We start from the raw sequence: 20,611 nt of genomic DNA, 5'->3' as shown, positions 1-20,611 counted from the left end.
AAGGCTCATGGTTTTTGCAGCAAAACACCTCTGATGCACATTCTTCAGAGAGATGTCATTTTGTGTTAAGTGAATATTGACATGATTGCACTAAAGCCCAAAGCCTCAGAAAGTTAAGTGACATATCCTGTCCCAGGAGGGGAAGAGAAAGGTCAGAGACCAAGTGCAAAGATACTCTGGTGTCAGCAGCAACCGACTAACATCAGCTCCTCTGTCTCTTGCCTGGGATATATCAGAGAATATGCCAGGTAACGGCATAATGAGGATTCCCAGAACTTAACTGGAATCCGATCTCTAGTAAATGCTGCCTACATTAAATGCACACGTCATCCCTTTCAGAGGGACTAAGATTACAATACCACAATTAGTTTTTGACGAACAGTAATTATAGCAGTTGCCCAACCCATCCACAGAGTGGCACTTTGCTGCAACATGTTCTGACATTCCCAGTGCCATATTTACATACCAATTACCCCTGTAAAGCCGGGAAGTCAACATGAGTCCCCCAAGGTTGTTTTGGCAGCCCTTGAACCCTCAAGACTTCCCTCATCACTCTGTTTTTGCCCATAAAAGGGTGATTTACCTCTCCTAGTGGTCTACAATAACACTATGTAACAAAATTTGAAACATTATCTGTTCCTGGTGTGAAAGTGTTATTTCCTATTTAATTGTGCAGTACAGTAGAGTCTTACTTATCCAACATAAGCGGGCCAGCAGAATGTTGGATAAGCGAATATGTTGGATAATAAGAAGAGATTAAGAAAAAGCCTATTAAACATCAAAATAGGTTAGGATTTTACAAATTAAGCACCAAAACATGTTATACAACAAATTTGACAGAAAAAGTAGTTCATTGCACATTAATGCTATGTAGTAATTACTGTATTTACAAATTTAGCACCAAAATATCACAATGCATTGAAAACATTTACTACAAAAATGCGTTGGATAATCCAGAACGTTGGATAAATGAGACTCTACTGTACTTACTTTGAAAGTAGTTGTTATACTCAAGACACTTGGTTTTGGGGCTGCTACAAACAATGATGAATTGGTTGATACTCTTATCAGATATTCACCCCCCCCAAAAAAAGTTTTTGCAGTTTAATATACTTTTTCAGTGTTTTATGATAGAACCAGTTAAGAAATGACATTTATAATCCAGGAATAAAAATCATGTTAGATAGTGTAATTGTAATTTGCCTTTTCTGTGTGTTGATGGTACTGATACTACCAAAAAGGTATTGGGGTTTTTTTTAAGCCCAGAGGAAGATTTCTGGCCACTTTCATACACCTCTTTTTGCTGGTATTTTTGGCAGAGATTGCCAGGGCAGAAAAGTGCCCCCCCCTTCCCCAGACCCATTGGACTAGCCCACCCCAATCTAAAGACTGAGTGAGATCACTTGGCTAATGCAATGAATTTGAAAGACAGATCTCATCAAGGCCAGCGAAATACCAAAGCTCATTAGCTTTTGAGTAACCACCAAGAGTTTGGAATTTAAATATTCTTCCTCTGAGACTGAAATATCTTGTATTTGCCGGAGGAAATGAAATATAACTGCCAGTGGAACTATCTGGTCTCTTCTGGCAACATGAGTTGGATCAAGACACAAAACAAAATGAGGGGTGGAATCAATGACTGAGAGCCATCACGATAGCTAAGCACTACATCCAGTATCAGCGGCAGACCTCTGTATATCAGCTCTTGGGATCAAGATAAAAAAGATAACATTGTCTTCATGTGCAGATTTCCTACAGCAGTGGTTTTCAACCTGAGGTCCCCAGATGTTTTTGGCCTTCAATTCCCAGAAATCCTAACAGCTGGTAAACTGGCTGGGATTTCTGGGAATTGTAGGCCAAAAACATCTGGGGACCCCAGGTTGAGAACCACTGTTCTAGAGCCACATATTTAGGCACCTGGAGATCAGGATGCTTGGTTAGGCACAACTTTAGCCCGATCTTGCAGAGCTCTTCTTGTGCTATTAGAACAGGAAATACCACTTCTGGCTACAAACAGGAAACAACCCTGCCCCAACCTTTTACTGATTACCTAAATAAATAAATAAATAATTGTACAAGCAGGAAAAGGTTCTATTTACTCCAGAATTTGGCCTTTGGTCCTCATCTTTTTAACATAAACATGACCCAATTCCATGTGCAAGGGGTTCAACCCATTTTACAGCCTCAGTATTCTTCTCCAAGTGTAGACCAACAACCAAACATCCAAGTTTCATTGATTACTAATAACTGATCTACACATGCAGTAGTGCAACATGGAAGAATGAACTGTCAATGTTTTTAAAATGCTCCTTTGTGTGATTTTTTTTTTAAAAAAATCTCCTAAGAGATACTAACACAGCAAAGCAGGCAATGAGCTGAGACAACACAAACACAATAGATTGTCCCCCCTTTCCCTTTGAAGCCAGTCTGTTCCCTGACTCTCCTTATGCAATCTCCCTCCACACAGCCTCAGGCTACCTGATGCGTTTCAAAGCAGGAGACAATGCCACCTCATTATTTGGATTCATTTATAATTCCACTCAGCTTTTTTTAACATGGAATGGAAAAGAATGCCCTCTTCCCTTTTCCTCAGGCAACAAAATGTATTGGACAGTATTCATACTTGGGACAACAGCCTGCTGCTTGAATCATTCAGGTCTCACTACAAAACTCTGCCATGTATTTCTCCTGCATGTATATAAGTCTGTAGTTGCTGTGGGAGTAGTCAAAAATCCTCATCATTAGCAATGGACCTATATTTACACTATACAGTATATAGCTCTATGATTCCACTTTAAATGCCGTAGTTCCATCTTACAGAATCCTTAGGATTCTCAGCAAGAGATCTCCTCTAAGGCTTCATCAAACTATACATCTTAGGATTTTACAACATATTGCCATGGCAGCCAAAGTGGAATAATAGGGCTATGATTGTATAGTGTGGAAAGGGCCAATCTTTCTATCTCCTCTGTAGGTTTAATTCTTGCTTGCCCTTGTAATTTCCAAAACTTGGGCATCTTATGGAGACCATGATTCCCACTCTGGGATAAAGAAGGGGTATAATGCCGATTGATATTAATATTTGTGTTCTGATATGCATTTTGGCCAAGGCTATTTTAGCAGTGCTTTAAAAAATATTTTAAATAAGAAGATAAACACAAAATATCAATAAAGTTAATTGATAGTCAAAACTGCATAGGTTTGGAGGCACAATGACCCAGATTCAGTTATGAGAAGATGGAAAAGACAGCTGCTTGATACCATGGAGATTGGCTACCTTCTACAGTAGTGGTTCTCAACCTGGGGTCCCAAGATGTTTTTGGCTTTCAACTCCCAGAAATCCTAACGGAAAACTGGCTGGGATTTCAGAGAGTTGTAGGCCAAAAACATCTGGGGACCCCAGGTTGAGAACCACTTTTCTACAATATACAGCTGAGCTAGATTGAAAAACCTCTTCAACATATATGGCAACCTCCTATGTCCTGCCAGAGTCATGATGAGTAGACAAGTTTTCCATTGATATTTGACAAGATTTACATTCTTGCAAAAACTTAACAGTCAATATCTATATTTAAATATCACTGATTCAATATACAAATTATACTGACAACAACTAATTATTTCATTCATAATCCCAAGCTCTGCTTTTATTTGTCTATCCAGTGAGTCTACTATTCTATATGCAGCATTTTCTATCTCCAGAATACAAATGTCACTCCGCTACTTGATTACTTTTCATGTTTACTGAATGAATATGGATTATGAATAAATATGTTCACAGGCTCCTCATCTAGGCTTCCGGCAGTGTTTTGTCCAAGGCTATGGCCCGAAGACACAGGCAACAAATATAGATTACCCACAGCCTCAAAACATGGGAGAATATGGAATTTCTGACTTTTAGTACCCTAGAATAATCCCCAAATCCTGGTTATTAATTTTTTTCTATTGACAAGCTACCTGGATAACATAACTATTCATTAGCTTTGCTCTACATTCTTCAAGGCTGATTTCTACAAATGGTTATGTTAATGTAATGAGAAAACCAAAGCTCAGAAGTGCATGATAAATGTTTCCTTTTACTCATCTGAGGAGCACAGATGGACAGTGCTAAAACTTAAGGTGCATTGGAAGTGAGATGGAGAAGTAAGGTAAAAGCCTTTCAAATTAAAGGAATTTCCTTGATGGAAGGAGAGGGGGACACACAGTATTTGGGCCTCCATAGGGGATAAACCCTTACAATCTAGTTTTAAAGGTAAAACAAACAAGCAAGTTGGCAACCCAGATGTGCCAATAGCACAAACTAAACTTCGTAACACTTTAGATCTTTTAACGGCCTTCTGAACTTCCCTGATAAAGGATCTAAAACCACTTTCTTAGGTGTGATGCTTAGACATGATTAGTTTTACCTATTTTCAGATTATCACTTAGCCATGAAACTCACTGGGTGACCTTGAGTCAGTCATTACTTCTCAGACTGATACATGCCACATGGATGTAGAAAACTACAGTAGTGTCTCACTTATCCAACATAAACGGGCCGGCAGAATGTTGGATAAGTGAATATGTTGGATAATAAGGAGGGATTAAGGAAAAGCCTATTAAACATCAAATTAGGTTATGATTTTACAAATTAAGCACAAAAACATCATGTTATACAACAAATTTGACAGAAAAAGTAGTTCAATACACAGTAATGCTATGTAGTAATTACTGTATTTACGAATTTAGCACCAAAATATCACGATGTATTAAAAACATTGACTACAAAAATGCGTTGGATAATCCAGAACGTTGGATAAGCGAGTGTTGGATAAGTGGGACTCTACTGTACTTGCACCATTATAGCCTCCCAGGAGAAAAGGTTGGATCCACATGCAGTATAAATAAATAAGCAAGCAAACAAGTACAACTCACTGTGAATTTTCAGGCAGATCTCAGCACAATTCTGTGCCTGTTCCTGGGTTATGAACAAGAAGGTTCTGTAGGTTTGTTCTAAAATTTAATTTGTATGCCAGTCAGAACAAATACATTTTAAAGTATAACTCCACTCAGTTGTTGTTGTTGTTGTTGTTGTTTTGGAAGGCATAGGGAAGGAATTTGTTTTGCTGTCTGTGCTCCTATTCAGAGGTTTTCACCTCACTTTCAGTCCCTGTGACAACTGGATGTTGGCTTGTTGTGTGAGCGAGGACTGGCGAGAAAGCTTCAGTGGAGGCACCTTTTCCCCATGATAACTCTTTCAGGAGTGAATTTCCCTTCCTAGAGGCAGAGTTCCTCTGATTTTCAGTTGTCTCAGGGACAAGAAAGGAAATTAAATATTTCTAATGAGGATGAAGATAGCAGTAAAAATCTCACAGTGGCTTTCATTCCACACCATACTAACCAAAGATAGCTAGCGCTCTCTTTCTCTCTCTCTCTCTCTCTCTCTCTCTCTCTCTCTCTCTCTCTCTCTCTATATATATATATATATTGTTTGGAGTTCTAATTTAAATGCAACTTGGATAGATGTCTGTCTTAACATATTATTTATTTTTACCAGTGCTTAAACATTTTCAAATACTGCAAAAGGTCCAGTGAGCGCTACTGGCTGGCACTCCTGCTCTTGGACCCACTAAGGACATCCCCCACGTTTGTAACTAGGATTCAGATTAAGTTGGATGTTTGTAAGCCACTCTGAGTCCCCTTTGGGGTGGGAGGGAGCGGGATATAAATATAGTAATTAATAAATAAACTTACAAAACTGCTCATACATGCATTAAGAAGGATGTGCTGTTTAAAAACAATTTTGTCTTTGACGAAGAGAAATAGACCAAAGGTCCATTACAAAGCCCCCCAAAAAATCAGTGAACGCAAATAATAAACAAAGTTAAAGACAGTCACCAATAAAACAGGCAACAATATGGAGAACACAGAGTTTGAAACACAAAATAGAATCCAGATATTAAATGGACAACAGTGAAATAGGCCATAAAGGCCAAACTCGGCAACGGAAGCTAAACATTGGCTTGCTTTATTAAGGTGAGGAACAACTTACAGGATGAGGCACTTCATTCTGCATATATCAGAATCCAATCTGTCCTAAACTGAGAAACGGGAGTACTAAAAAAACAAAACAAGAAACAGAAACCAACAAAGGAAAGTGATACTACGAATTAGTCTCCTGTTTTTAACACTGTATCCTGCTTGTTGATTTTAATAATTGTTTTTATTGATGTTGATGTTTTTTACTGGGATAATTGTTTTATTGCTTTGTTACTGTTATTTGTTTGTTTTATCGGGCCTGGCCCCATGTAAGCCGCCCCGAGTCACTTCGGGGAGATGGGGCGGGGTATAAAAATAAAGTTATATTATTATTATACTCCAAAGGAACCTCTCATGATCCAATGCAGCGATTCTCAACCTGTGGGTCCCCAAATGTATTGGACTTCAACTCCCAGAAATCCTTACACCTGGTAAACTGGCTGGGATTTCTGAGAGGTGTAGGCCAAAACACCTGGGAGAACCACTAGTCTAGTGGTTTGAGTGTTAAAACTATGACTCTGGAGAGCAGTGTTCAGATCCCCATTTGGCCATGGGAACCCAATGGATGACCTTTTGGTCTTAGAGAAAGACTAAAGACAAATCTTGCCAACAAAACCTTGTGACTTAAATGCATACAGCAACAACATGAATAAGGCTGCATAAGTTATAGTGGAAATGTATTTTGATCGGCAATACTATATGTCTGGAGGCATACCCTGATAAATGTTTAAAATTAAGCTTTGCTTTCCATTGTTTGGTACACATTTATTAAACAACCAAACTGGCAATACTGACAAACAGAAGGAAAAAGGTGAGCCTGCTTTGTTCCTGTCCACTTAATGTCTTGTTTCCTGATTTGAATGATGCGATTCAGTCACTAGAATAAAAAGTCCAGAATATTTGTGTGGATACAGCGACTGACTGGATGTCAGCAAATAAACTGAGGCTCAATTATAGAATTATACTTGTCAGCAGGAAACCTAATGGGCTTGGAATGTATGGCTTTCTGGGTGGGGTTTCATTCCCTCTGAAATATCATGTTTGCAGCATGGAGTGTTCTTGGGTGCCGTATTGCTCTTGGAAGGTCAGGCAGCTGCTTAGGCCAGAAATGTCTAGATTTGGTTGTTACTAGGTGAGCTTTCCTAGAAGTGACTGCTACAAGGCAACATGTATAAGGCTGTATTTAAGTTTTGGGAAACTACAGCTAGTGCAAAATGCAGTCATCATTATCTTTACAGGCCATATAATACCAATTTTACAAGAACTGTGGTAGTTGCCAATTTACTTCTAAGTGTAATTCAAGGTATCGGCCGAGCTATAAAGCTCTAATTGGCTTGGGCCCAGAATATCTGTAAGAGTGCCTTCTCCCATATGAGTCTGCCCAAAATCTAGGCGCCTCAGAAGAGGTCCTGTAATTTCTTTGATCACTTCAAGAGCCTAGGATGGAATGCACTTGGATAGGGCTTTCACTGTAGCAACTCCATAGAAGGGAAATCGGACTGGCTCCATCCATTCTGAGTTTCCAGAAGGCAATTAAGATCTTGCAATTTCATTTGACCTTTGGCTCTTAGAAGGGGAGGCTCCTCTGGTTGCTTTGAACTATCTGTGATTTTAAAGCTTTTTTCAAAGAGGATTTTAAAGATTCTTTTAAAATACATATTTAGCACTCTAAATGTTTCTACCCACTGTACATCGCCTAGTAGTCTCTGGTGGATTGAGAGGTAGTTTGGAAATGTCATAAATAAATAAATACCGTAAGAATATCTTTCATTAATCATCTAGTTCCATTTGAATTTATTCCTACATTTTTTTTATACAGACTTTACTGTCTGCCGATCTATTCCTCATACTTAAACCAGATACCACTCTTGTCTTCTCTGTCTCATCCAATGCTTGTGACACTCTGCTAATGGCTCCCACCAAGGTACAATTTTGTGCTTTAATAATGAACACTAGTAGACTTCAAAACCCCAAAGGGTACAATTCCTTCACACTCGCGAAGCATCATATACTATAACAGCTATTTGTTTGATGCATTTAACCTTCTCTATTTCAGACAAACTGCCTGGAAATAGCTAGCAATTTTACAATACAACCCACTGGGATTAAAACAAAGTGTGCTGAAATGCCAGAAACATTAAACATTCAAAAGGAAAACATCCAAAAGTCAGAAAGAAAGAATCTTCCTTCTAACAGAATGCTTCGGCATGTGAATATTTTAAAATCAATGAATGATAATCACATCCATTGTAACAAAGTCTTTTGCAGATTACACGATGTGACTGAAACTTACTCAGAAATTTCTGGAAAGATTCTGCTTGATGAAAGAGACAGTTCACTATACAATAAGGGACTGTATAGGGTTTCATGAATGGAAATAAGTATCCTCATATTTCAAGTTAATTGGTATTACACACTAGGCCTGAGAGGAAATTCATTTTCGGGAGGCATAAACATATAGTTGCTCTAATGACACAAAATAGTTTTACTGGTACATCAGTCATTAAAAGCACCAAGGTAAAGGCTATAAAATTGAACTGCTTGTTTTCTACAGCCCTTGTAGTGTATAAATGTTAGATCCAGCAAATGGAGATCTCATTTCCAGTTTCCGGAGATAGATGAGTGCACATTGATTATTAATATCATTTTATTCCTTAATTAGCCATTGCCTTGATTATTTCAAAGCCTCTAAGACAGTGGTTCTCAACCTGTGGGTCCGCAGAGTTTTTGGCCTTCAAATCCCAGAAATCCTAACAGCTGGTAAACTGGCTGGGATTTCTGGGAGTTGTAGGCCCAAACACCTGGGGACCCACAGGGTGAGAACCACTGCTCTAAGACATCCTTCTCCAAGGGGGTGCTGGGTAGCAACTATAAGCTCAACACATCTGGAGGCATCACATTTGGCTAGTCCAGAGGTTTAAGAAAATTCTCCTCCGGACCCAAGATCTCTGAATTGTCTGTTTCCTCTGGGTAGACTCCACCAAAATGGAACATCATGAAAGATAATCTTTATAATCCTGACAAAAACAGCATAAGCTTAATGCGCAAGACATCAAAGATCAAAAAAAGAGGGTCTGGGGATGACCAGGTGTAAGTAGTCAGAATTGCTTCTGAGCTGATAAAAAACTTGGGAACAATTTTTTATTGCCTGGCAACCCACACAACACTTGTATTTGACCTGACCACTACTTTGTATAGCATGACACAGAGGGAGAGATTTTATGACGCTCTTTTTCACCAAAATGACAAGTGGTGTGCAATGATATGACTGACTGACAGTCAGGACAACCTGACAGTTGTCCCAAATGCTAGCCAAATGATTACTACATACACGTGACATGAAATTAGCCCCTTTGCAAACCTACACTGATTCCAGATGTGATTTATGAAGCTTAAAAAAGCCATCCACGGGCATAAAAGATATCAGTATTTTATAGCTGATACAAGACCCAATTATTATTATAGGAATTCAACTGGAATTCGTGCAGAAAGAATAATGAAAGAAGACAAATTAATGCAATTCTTTAAGTTCTACACAGGCAGGAAAACTAGAGGAGAGGGGAAAGTTCATTACAGAATTTACTAAGCATTTCTTCTGTTCAGCAAATGCCTGTTCAGCTCAAGCACAAAAATATTTTATGATTGTCTGCAGTTAAATTCATATCTGGAAGCAAAAAACACCCCATCATAAAACAAAAATAAATGACTCATGTTATAGGAAATAAAAGTGCTTGCTGCCATTATGATGGAAGGAAGAGCTAAGAAATGAGAAACTATGGAGAGAGAGACTGGAAGGAGGTCAGGCAGAAGACTTTTTTCAGCATCTCTGGGGATAAGATAACACACAAAGATGCTTAACTGCTGAATCAACAAATGTGGAAAAATAGAGGAGATTGTTAATGATGAGAAATTCAGAGGAAATGATAACATTGATCTTTATAACACAATATAGTACAGTTCACTGTGTAGACTGCTCCTCAGACAACTATGATTATTCTCTGCCGAATAATGAGATTTGAGAAAGCAAGCCTAGTGAAAGATACTGCTCAAGACTGCTTATATTACACCAATTTGTGGGTATAGGTAGGCCCCAAGGACTTTGCAAGATCCCATAGCTGTAAGTTTTGGCCATGGTCTAGAATATGCAATTTGGGAAATAATTTGAACATTGCCACTGGATAACTACACAACCAGATAGTAGCCACAAAATAATATTACTGCTATACTGTATACCAGAGACAGTTTTTTCGTAAACAAAATGAAATGTATACTATCCAGGAAACTGAAATTCAGCGGTCTATGGGCTAATTGTTATTTTGAAGACTTTTAACCTCTGTTTCACTCAGATAATACTAGTGAAATATCATAATATAATAAAACTTTATTTGTAGATTGCCCTATCACCTCGAAGGGATTCACATAAACACATAAATCAGCATTTCTCAACCTGGGGGTCGGGACCCCTGGGGGGGGATCTCCAAAGGGTGACAGAGGGGTCATCAAAGACCATCAGGAAACACATATTTCTGATGGTCTTAGGAACCCCTTTGGCAGAGAAGGTTGAAGCTCGCTCCTCCTGTCCTTCTCTTTCTTTTAGGAAACAGAAAGTGAATTCTCCTACCAAATCAACCTCTCAGCCCCAACCCCACCAGTATTCAAATTTTGGCATATCAGGTATTTATGCCAAATTTGGACCAGATCTATTGTTGTTTGGGTTCACAGTGGTCTCCGGATGTAGGTGAACTACATCTCCCCTAAATCACTGTCAATCCTCCCCCAAAAAAATCCTTCCACAATTTTCTTTTGGTCATGGGGGTTCTGTGTGGGAAGTTTGGCCCAATTCTATTGTTGGTGGGGTTCAAGGGCTCTTTAATTGTAGGTGAATTATAAATCCCAGCAACTACAACTCCCAAATGTCAACGTCTATTTTCCCCAAACTCCACCAGTGTTCACATTTGGGCATATTGAGTATTTGTGCAAAGTTTGGTCCAGATGCATCATTGTTTGAGTCCACAGTGTTTTCTGGATGTAGGTGAACTACAACACTAAAAACTCAAGGTCAATGCCCACCAAACCCTTCCAATATTTTCTGCTGGTCATGGGAGTTCTGTGTGCCACGTTTGGTTCAATTCCTTCATTGGTGGAGTTCAGAATACTCCTTGATTGTAGGTGAACTATAAATCCCAGCAACTACAATTCCCAAATGACAAAATAACCCCCCACCACACACACACACACCCCACCAGTATTCAAATTTGGGCGTATTGGGTATTTGTGCCAAATTTGGTTCAGTGAATGGAAATACATCCTAAATATCAGATATTTACATTACGATTCATAACAGTAACATAATTGCATTTATGAAGTAGCAATGAAAATAATTTTATGGTTGGGGGTCACCACAACATGAGGAACTGTATTAAGGGGTTGCGGCATTAGGAAGATTAAGAACCACTGATTTAAATGGTCAGCAGTGGATGGAATAGCAAAGATGAGGCAATCACCTTTCCCAAGAACTTCATTAGCTGGCCCAATAAATGATGTGTATACAAATTATCACTGGATGCACACACAAGTGAATGGCTCTTTGTTGCACTAGTGTCCACTAACAATACATGCTCAATAAAAAATCTTCCTCTACAAATTATGCATATTTTATATGCATTGTAGGTGCTTTATTGCTTTGAAAGCAGCCCAGAATGATTGTTTATTATAATAACACAATAAGAACATATAGATTCACAGAGAACATTATGAGAGAGGCACTCCGAAGTAGCCTTCTGCACTGACCATTTCAACAATAATAATTGCAAAATTCTGTATCCAAACTGCCTTATGTTTGTAGGGATATCCTTCCATTGCGAGTATGTGCATGTCTTTAGATCTACAGAAGTGGGCTTTGTGTCTACCGGCAGGAAGATTAAACGCTAAATACAGATACCTAAACTTGGAAAAACTCCTTAATGCCCATCTGTTTCAATGCCGATTCCAAGCAGTTGCAAAACAATCAGCAAATAGGCAAGTAGACATTCTATTTCTAAGCAAATGACTTCAAACCCATAGCATTTCCATTGTCAGCTATGCAAATCTCCATTAGTGTCCACATGAGGCAACAGGGAGGCATCAACTGCACGATATTGAACTAGTATTCCAGGTGGTGGAGACTCGACTTTGGTTTTTCCTAATTAACTTACGCAGCTGCATTATCCTGCTTCTGCCCGTAACTCATGACTATCTATTTTGATGAGGAACACTGCTAGAAAAAGATATTTCCCAGCTGCACTACTTAAGATCCTTTTAGCTGTAAAATTCCAAGGGCTGAACCTCATTTGAGTCATTGCACAGCCTAGTAATGTTAAGAATGTGTCTCATTATATGCAGATTCTAGAAGTTTTAGCTCTTAAAAGCTCTAAATGCACCATGTCATTTTCACAGCTCAGTAACCATCATACTAACAATTTCTTGCAGATCTTCAGAGAAGGGAGATCCAGCAGTTAGATAGCAATTACTGAATCAGTGCTTAAATATGAGGTCACTTCAATGGCTTATGAAACATGGTGGATTCTCTTGAAAGAGCAATGCAGTATTCAGACACAATGATAGTGTAGAGAGGTATGGAAGCACACACACACAAATAATGACATTTATGCAACCCAGAATTAAATTTTGAAGAGATCACCATAACTCTAGGAGCTCTGATATTCTCATTCTGGAGCATCATGGTTGCCTAGCTCTGAGAGCATCTCTTCAGTGAAGTTTAAATATTTTCTTAGCCTGGAGTTACAAGAAGCAATTCCATAACTTGTAAGTTATGGATTAAGCGAGAAAATAAACCATTTTACTGCCTCATATATTTGATTACATAACTCATCTTTACCACATTACTCAGTTGTTCAGGTCTTTCATTATGCCCTCATTTTATTTACATGATCTTTTGTTATAAGCGTATATTAATTCTCCCTCGTGACAATTCTTATCTCAGAACTGAAGCAAGTGAGGCCACTAACTTAATTTTTCAAGTTAATATTTTGGTCTTACCTCCTGGGCAAGACGGCAGGAGTTGAAATGTGTATAAACAAGTGTTATGCGTAAAATTTTGATACAGCTAATTCTGAAGTGTGCTGAATGCAGTGGAAAAACTGATTACTCAAACACATCTTCTGAGACCAATCTGTAAAAAAGATCCTAGATTTTAAATGGATTTTTACCTCATGGATGAATTCCAGACAGCTCTAATATTTCCACTGGAAGTTCTAATATTTCCACTTACATTAAGGTACCTATGGAACTGCATTGGATTATTTAAACCCACATGCACCAGGATTTTTTTTAAAAAACACACAACCATGGAATGAAAGCAACATGGGCATTTTCTAAAACTCCTGTGCAAATTCTAATACAGTAGAGTCTCACTTATCCAAGACTCGCTTATCCAACATTCTGGATTATCTAATGCATTTTTGTAGTCAATGTTTTCAATACCTCGTGATATTTTGGTGCTAAATTCGTAAATACAGTAATTACTACTTAGCATTACTACATATTGAACTACCTTTTCTGTCAAATTTGTTGTATAACATGATGTTTTGGTGCTTAATTTGTAAAATCATAGCCTAATTTGATGTTTAATAGGCTTTTTCTTAATCCCTCCTTATTATCCAACATATTCACTTATCCAATGTTCTGCCGGCCCGTTTATGTTGGATAAGTGAGACTCTACGGTACTTTTGTATTGAGGATTAGGGTAAAATGTAATGTCAGAGTTTAGTTACTAATGTATAGCTAAAGGTAAAGGTTTTCCCCTGACATTAAGTCTAGTCGTGACCAACTCTGGGGGTTGGTGCTCATCTCAATTTCTAAGCCAAAGAGCCGGCGTTGTCCATAGACATCTCCAAGGTCATGTGGCTAGCATGACTGCATGGAGCGCCGTTACCTTCCCACCGGAGCGGTATCTACTCACATTGGCATGTTTTCGAACTGCTAGGTTGGCAGAAGCTAGAGCTAACAGCGGGCGCTCACTCTGCTCCCGGGATTTAAACCTGGAACCTTTCGGTCTGCAAGTTCAGCAGCTCAGTGCTTTAACACACTTTGCCACTTGCTGAAACTTTACCTATTGATCTACTCACGTTTGCATGTTTTTCACACTGCTAGGTTGGCAGAAGCTGGGGCTAAGAGTGGGAGCTCGCCCACTCCCCGGATTCAAACCACCAACCTTTCGGTCAGCATGTTCAGCAGCTCAGTGGCAGTCTCATTGAAAGAGAAGGTAACACCTTTCCAGTGCTTCTGTCTACATTTGTTAACCTGATACAACTTAAATCTGCACTAAAACAGAGATCCTTTCCACATAGCTTAGTCAGCTGGGCTGCTGGGAGAAAGTGGCTGTGGATCTCCTGGATCATGTCCCAAAAGGTTGCACTATATTTGGAACACAGATATCTATAACTAAGATACACAAAGTATTATGTTAGTTATTTTTGAAACATCAAATGTGTTATCGTACGACAGGTTGCACACCTTTACTTTGAATCCTTACGCTCAAGACTTTCTTAAAGTTCCTCAATGCTGTTACGAATATACCCATATACCATGTTGTTGATCCTGAGCCTACATTTAAGCTTGAAGATTCCAGGACTGTGGACAGGGAGACAAACTGCTAGCACTGAAGACTTATCGGTCAAATGCAGAGAGATTCCTTTGTATGTGCAACCATACACGTGAAGTAATACAATGGACTGTAGATGGACAATTCATATTATCGCATGAATATAAATATTCCACTTTGTACATTAATCTTCTTTGCAGGGTTATACTCCTCCAGCCCGAAAAATGCATAACATGATCTGAACTTCCACATACAAAATTACTTGTGATAGGGAAGGTCTATTTTGCATTTCTTTAAAGGGCTGAGGAATTATTAAGACGGACAAAGGGAAAGCCATTTGTCAAAAGTGATATTACATACACCCCCCCCCCCCCGATGTTAACCATCCATCTTATGAACTCTTTTTACCTTACAACTGTTACTGTGGTAGAAGAATGCCTTTGTGAGTTTGCTCTATGATTCAGTCTTTAATTAAGCTTTGGCATTTCTCAGCTTTTGAGTATTCCACTTAGCAACCTTGGTGCTCTCTTTCAAAGATCTTAGAAATGGAATGTCTTGTGTGAAAAAGAAATTGCATCCTTTAGAGCCACGTTTTCTATGCATTAAAAAGGGAGAGTTGTACTGTTTTACTCGAGGCAAACTAAGAACTGCAGAAGTTCAAATGAAAATCAAATGTGTTTGGAAAAAAAAATGAGACATTTCAGGTCATGATCTAATTTGCACTTGACAGTAAGAATACTTACCCTCCAAACTGCATGAACTTTATCATTATTTGATTAGACCAGACAATATCTGCATGAGAAAGGCCAATGGCATTGGATTCCTATGCAACTGAAACTACAAACCTTTCCAAGTTCTCTCAAGATTGGAGATTAAGTCTGTCATACAAATTTCACCATCTGCAGCCAATATACTTTCTGCACCACTATACAGTTTTACTTCAAATTAAATTTTTCTGTATCTGAGAAGAAGTGCTTGTCATTTTTCTTTCAAACTACTACTGATACTAACATGCAATATAGGGAAACAGCCACTTATAAGAAAAACTGAAGCTTCTTAAAAGCTGAGAGCACTTCAGAGAGCAGTAATATGAGAGGATATTTTTATTTTCCAATGTGGGGTGATTGTGCCAGAGCTGGGTGAACGGGTGGTTACATGGGCCACCAATGGTCCAAACCCCCTTTTTTGGTGGCTTCCAAAAATTGTAATCCACATTAAAATATGTAAAATGGGTGGGAAGAGGGACTTATAGGTTGTTACTGCATTCATGTTGCCCTCAAGTATTTTGAGAGGCCCAAGGTCCTCAAAACATTTATTTGGAAAAAAATAATAATTGGCTCTTCAGTTTAGAAATTGAGATGAGCACCAACCCCAGAGTCGGACACGACTAGACTTAATGTCAGGGGAAAACCTTTACCTTTACTATACTCTGACCAATTTCTGGTTCTCACTTTCCTTTTCCCATCAACCCAGGGTAACAAGTAAAAAGTGTCCTTGGCAAATAAAGAGAAGGCTGTTAGCTCAGTGGCCAAGCTCAGATTCCATATGGAAAAGACCTGCATCTGTATGCAGCGCACCGAATAAGTCAGTTTCAGTAAATGTAGAGGATACTGAGCCATATCGGACTGGGTTATAAGGCAATTCCTATGCTTTGGAAACAATAGAGAAATACAGAATTTACTACAGCTGTGATTGGAAAATTGCATGCCAGCAGAAAGTAGGCCAGACAGATATAGCAGTGATGACAGGAGTGCCTGCCTTTGGTATTCAATGCGAACCTAGAAGTTTCATCTCTCAATGACGGAATGCACTGATCTAGTATTTATCTCTACAGGCTCAACTGCTATCAATATTCTTTAAGTCTTGGAAAATCATAGCTTCTTGCTAAGCTATTTTGAGAGATTTTTGTAAAAATGTTCAAAAAAATTACACACACAAACACATAGACATGACAGCATGCTTTCACGGTATATGCAGAAACTGCCTTCTTATTTTGAATCGTCTTGCTTTACTTAATTTTGTCATTTAATGCTGTCTTGATAAAGAATAATAAATAAAATGATAAAATAAAAACTGTCAAATAATAAAGGGATTTTTGAAAATATCCACAGCCATGCTAGGCCTGAAACAAGTTTTGTTTGTTCTCAATATACGTAGGTTGCGAATGCTATTTACTCAATCATTATTACTAATCGTATATGGTGCATCTGGCTGTGCAGTGAGTAAATTTAAAAGGCAGTCGCTCTGCAGTCAAGAGAAGTTTACAATTCAATGTCATTCATTAAGCTCACAGCTCAAGTTCTTCTCAACATGCTGATGGGAGCCCTGCCAACTTAATTAATGGTCCTGCTGGCAAAAATGCTTTCAGGACTAAGTTCCAAGCCGGTTAAGCAGAATAAACGGCATAGTTACAACCCGCTCATGGACCAGCCACTAGATGGGGAGAAAGGCACACTTGATTTCACTAACTTAGAAAGCATTCCTTGATTAGATAATTTCAACATGGAGATGGGCACCAAATGGATGGTTTTCTACTTAAGTGCAGATTTTGCATTTGAAGCATTTTGTAATGCACACCAATGGATATAGGCCTAGTCCCTAGATTTCTTCCTGCTTGGATGCAATCACTAATAGCAAAAAGAGGACTATAGGCTACTCCTCCAAACTCCCAGAGTAGACTCTTCCTTGCAAATTACAAGGATAAGAAACTATAGAGAAGACCAGATTTCTGGCAGAAAGGACCACAAACTGGCTTTATCCAGGAAACTAGAAACAATTAAATACAATGAGGCACAGCTTACTTCAGGAAGTCCTGTGTAAATCAAAATACAGCTTGAGGAAAGCCTAGTAACAGTTAATTGATCTGGATCCAGACCTTTAGTTAACCTCATGGTTCGGCAGCTGTTCGGCAGTGGAACTCTCTGCCCGGAGTGTGGTGGAGGCTCCTTCTTGGAGCTTTTAAGCAGAGACTGGATGGCCATCTGTCGGGGGTGCTTTGAATGAGATTTTCCTGTTTCTTACAAGGGGTTGGACTGGATGGCCCGTGAGGTCTCTTCCAACTCTACAATTCTATGATTCATGGATTAAGATTCTACCTTTATTTCCTGGCAGGATAAAATCTGCCATACTTGTTTACACTTCAACTCAATGAGAAACCATCTTCAAGGCATTTTCCAAGATCACGGTGTATGACTACAATCAGCCCTTTATATACACGAATTCCACCATCAATGGCTTAATATTTTTATTAAAAAATCCAAATAGCAAACCATGTTTTTGACATTATATATAAAGGACACTATTTTACGATATAATAACACTTGAGCTTCCATAGATTTTGACATCCACAAAGTGTGTGTATGTGTTGGGGGGGGGGAGGGAGGGGAGGTAGGTCCCGGATCCAAACCATAGCAGACACTAAGGTCCCACCGTATTTTAAGACTCATAAGATAGATTTAACGTAGAATTGTTTTGTGACTGAAGAAGCAATTCCCATGAGCATCTACAGCAAGGAGAGAATTTACGTAAGGTAGGGCGGAAGAGTATATCCTTTCTTGGTCCTTGGAGGGCATTACTCCAGACATGAGAAACATTTTTACTGTATTCTTTAAAAATTCAAAAATAAATGTACTTGTGAGGCACTTTTTCAAAAGACCTGTGGGAGCTGCATGCATCCTAGTTAGCTCCCGTCTGGAACATCTCAGACCATATTACTGATTTCTGCAATTCTATGGAGGTTTTGGTAGAACTTGTGTCAATGGGAGAGAGAAACAAAAACTTATTCCTAATAGGGCCTTCACAGAATGGAGCATCCTGAGAGTTATAACAATATGGTATTGTAGCAGTTATAATGGCTGCTATTGTCCCTGTTTTTACTTGCCTGAGCAAAAAGCCTGTACTGATTTCTAGGACAGGATTTCAATGATTCCTCCCAAAATATACCTGATAGTTACTGGAATGATAAGAATAGATACTACACTTTATCTTAGCCAAAAAGCCGAGAAGCGATGTATTTGTTTGTTTGTTTTGTATGTGAAAGACCTATGGTCTAAGCATCGAATAAACTTGGGAGATTAAAAAATGACATCCTTCACCAGCTTTGGTAACAAGAAAGGGTTACTTTTCTAATCTATCAGTGAGTAATGGGACAACCTACTTCTGAAAATTAATTTCCCAAGCTCTTACTGGGCCCAGGAGCTTCATTTTCATATCTTGCATGCAATTAGCTTCTGTCACTACTATTCTCTTCACACAGTGGTGATGTGCAGGGTGTCTTGGCAATCCCATTGCACAAGAGATTGCAGGAGGAAGTAATGAAAAGGGAGTGGAATTGCACCATCCCTTTCATGTGCTCCCTGTAGTCCAGTTTCCCTCCACATAAACATACAATCATTTACGAAATGTGAGAGAGATGAGCCCTCTTCAATGTCTGAAATGATTGAGAGAGAGTGCCTTCAAAGGGAGATCTATCTGCACATAAGTCCACCCCCACCCACCTCAAATCAATTGGCCATGAGGAAAGGAAAGGTGGAAAGGTATTTTAAAGAAGGATTCCCCCTGCTACCAAGAGCCTTTGAATTAGCAACTCAAGCGACTGAACTCGAGACCCATATGCAAAGCATGTGCTTTACCACTCAGTGACAGTTCCTCCCACAGGAGTGCCAGAGAAATTCATAACTTCCCAAGCAATGCTTCTTAAGGAGCCCTGTCTCAGCTTTCAAGGGCCCTTAAGCCTAGTTTATCAAACACACACCAGCGTGATGATTCATTATTCACCTAGTCTCAATCTGGCTCATCTAATATTCTTTTTAAAAAGTTACTAGAAATAAGACTTGCCTCAAAGTATATTATCCTGACTGCTAGCCTCAGCGTCGGCCCACTCTGTCTTACAGAGTATGAACCACAAATACTCAAAACCTTCTTTCAAGTAGCATATTTGCCCACCAAGAGTGACTGTTTTGTTGTGCCCTTTGCTTGTGACATAAAAAGCCATACTCACTGATGGATATAATATGCTGAAAACAATAGACATCTTGCTCACAGTTCTACCTTAGTAGCACAGTGCTATACCTCTGAGTCAGTACCAAAGAAAGAGATGAAAGGTGGAGAGGAGGCAAAGCTACACTTCCTTTCTCTGAAGAACTGCCAGGAGTGCAACTTTGCTGCTAAAAGAAGTAACCAGGCTCCCAGACCTCCAAAAGCGGAAAAAGCAAAACTAGAAGTAGATTTCTAACCACTTCTCTGTTGGATTTGTTTACTCCTTCCAGAATTTCCAGATCTGCTATGACCCATGATAGGTGTGAAAAATGACTGAAAGGAGCTAGCTAGAACAAATAGTAAACAAACATACATACCATAAATCTTCAAACATTTCATAAGGGGAATTACAGCTCTAAAAAGATGAACACATACTATTTTATCATACAGAAAGATGTGCCAAGAAAAACACAAATGCAAGATATATAGCTTTCCCCTTCTTGGGGATGGAGGTGGCTTCTTGGTGTCTTTAAGACTATGACACATACATTAAATTTGTTTTTCCCCCTGAAGTTTTGATTAAGCTGGTTCGGGAATCATGAAATGAAAGTACAGGTTAACTTTTACCGACACAGATGACATACAAAAGACAGGCCTGCCCGATCATTAGTGTATTTATCTCCAGGGGAGTCACTCCAAAATTCTTCCACCAAGCATTAAAATATGTTGATTGGTCGAACTTGAAGATCTGCTGGCCCTGATGTGTGTCTGTGAATTGCACTACATTTACAGTCTATTAAATATTCTGACATTGTAATCAACAGACCATCACAATTCTGTCTCCCCTCCAAAAGCACAAATGATGAACCCAAGATTTGTAGAGCATTACAGCAATGTAATTGTATACACGACCACAGCTGTAAATTGCACAACGAATTTCCAATTTATACAAAGAAATTAGGTACATATTTTAGTGTATCTCACCCTTAGCCTTTGTTTGACATTTGTTGTTCT

General features: G+C 38.9%; 1 protein-coding gene and 1 pseudogene across 1 annotated transcript in view; both read right to left on the bottom strand.

The window, feature by feature from the left end:
• The window catches only part of pdia5 (protein disulfide isomerase family A member 5), a 220,977-nt gene that overhangs the window by 49,077 nt on the left and 151,289 nt on the right, over positions 1–20,611 (bottom strand). The window lies entirely within an intron of this gene.
• On the bottom strand, positions 18,541–18,629 carry LOC134295751 (U2 spliceosomal RNA; annotated as a pseudogene).

The sequence above is a fragment of the Anolis carolinensis genome, chromosome 1 (genome assembly GCF_035594765.1).
Source record: "Anolis carolinensis isolate JA03-04 chromosome 1, rAnoCar3.1.pri, whole genome shotgun sequence".
NCBI lineage: Eukaryota > Metazoa > Chordata > Lepidosauria > Squamata > Dactyloidae > Anolis > Anolis carolinensis.
This window is presented reverse-complemented; position numbering and strand designations above follow the sequence as displayed.